Genomic DNA, 1,691 nt, shown 5'->3' on the forward strand with positions numbered 1-1,691 from the left:
GGGGGGGGGGGGGGGGAGATTAAACTCAATTGGTTTGTTTTGTTTTTGTGGTGCTTGGTCTGCTATAAATTCCAGGCTGAGAAAAATAAAACAATTCAGTAACCTGGTTAAACCTGCTGTGGGGAATGCAGCCAGTCTGTTGGGCAATTCCAGGTGGAACTCTTTGGTAACCTTGGGTACCTGGGGGGGTAGGACAAGCCTTTAACCTGTGTCAGAAGCGGCAACAAAGGTGTGACCCTGATCCTCCAGATTGCACACTGCTTTAATCCCACGCTGCTCCCAGGGTGGGTGGAAGGGTGTCCGGCAGAGGCCAGCAGTTGAACCCCCTTAAGCCAGGCCAGTCAGAGAAAGGCCTGGTTGCAGCAAGGACGTCGGAGAAACCAGGTTAGTTTCGGCTCCGAGAAGTCCCCAGTTCAAATCTGGCCCGGGGGGAGGGGGGGGGAAGCGCTTCTGAATTTGCACCGCCTGACATTAAGCGCATCCTTGGAGGGACTTTAAAAAGTCGCCGCTCTTCCTTCCTTCCTTCCGCCCGACTTGCTTCACGTTGGTTTGCGGGCTTCCTTCGTCTCTTGGCTTCCCGCCCGCCCGCCCACCCCCCCAAAAAAATCTGGGAATTCTTAACTCTCTTTCCGAGTCTCCACACAGGCAGCCTCTGGGATGCCCTGGATCCCCAAGATAGGGAAGTTCTGATCTGATTTGATTTTTTTTAAAATCGACCCCCCCCCCCCAACCACCCTCGATTTTCAACCCGCTGGAGCTCACTCTGGCCCCGAGAAGCGCAACCCGAAGGGCAGGAGGAAGGCAAACAAACCCACGCCGCGCCGGATCGGCCCCACCTGCAAAAAGCCTCTCCCGGCCAGCCCGATCCTGCCCGGGAAAACTCGCCTCCGCAACGTTCCCCGAAGGAATCTCGGCGACGCCAACGTTCCAAGAAGGAACCTCGGAGACGCCAACGTTCCAAGAAGGAACCCTGGATGCCCCAACGTTCCAAGAAGGAACCTCGGAGACGCGAACGTTCCAAGAAGGAACCCTGGATGCCCCAACGTTCCAAGAAGGAACCCCGACGATGCGAACGTTCCAAGAAGGAATCCTGGATGCCCCAACGTTCCTCGGAGACGTGAACGTTCCAAGAAGGAACCCCGAAGACGCGAACGTTCCAAGAAGGAACCCCGGAGACGCGAACGTTCCAAGAAGGAACCCTGGATGCCCCAACGTTCCAAGAAGGAACCCCGGAGACGTGAACGTTCCTAGAAGGAACCCTGGATGCCCAAAGGTTCCAAGAAGGAACCCCGAAGATGCGAACGTTCCAAGAAGGAACCCCGGAGACGTGAACGTTCCAAGAAGGAACCCTGGATGCGCAAAGGTTCCAAGAAGGAACCCCGAAGATGCGAACGTTCCAAGAAGGAACCTCGGAGACGCGAACGTTCCAAGAAGGAACCCTGGATGCCCCAACGTTCCAAGAAGGAACCCCGACGATGCGAACGTTCCAAGAAGGAATCCTGGATGCCCCAACGTTCCTCGGAGACGTGAACGTTCCAAGAAGGAACCCCGAAGACGCCAACGTTCCAAGAAGGAACCTCGGAGACGCGAACGTTCCAAGAAGGAACCCTGGATGCCCCAACGTTCCAAGAAGGAACCCCGGAGACGCGAACGTTCCAAGAAGGAACCCTGGATGCCCAAAGGTTCCAAGA

The sequence above is a fragment of the Protobothrops mucrosquamatus genome, unplaced genomic scaffold, assembly GCF_001527695.2.
Source record: "Protobothrops mucrosquamatus isolate PMUCROS unplaced genomic scaffold, P.Mucros_1.0 scaffold7749, whole genome shotgun sequence".
NCBI classification, from domain to species: domain Eukaryota; kingdom Metazoa; phylum Chordata; class Lepidosauria; order Squamata; family Viperidae; genus Protobothrops; species Protobothrops mucrosquamatus.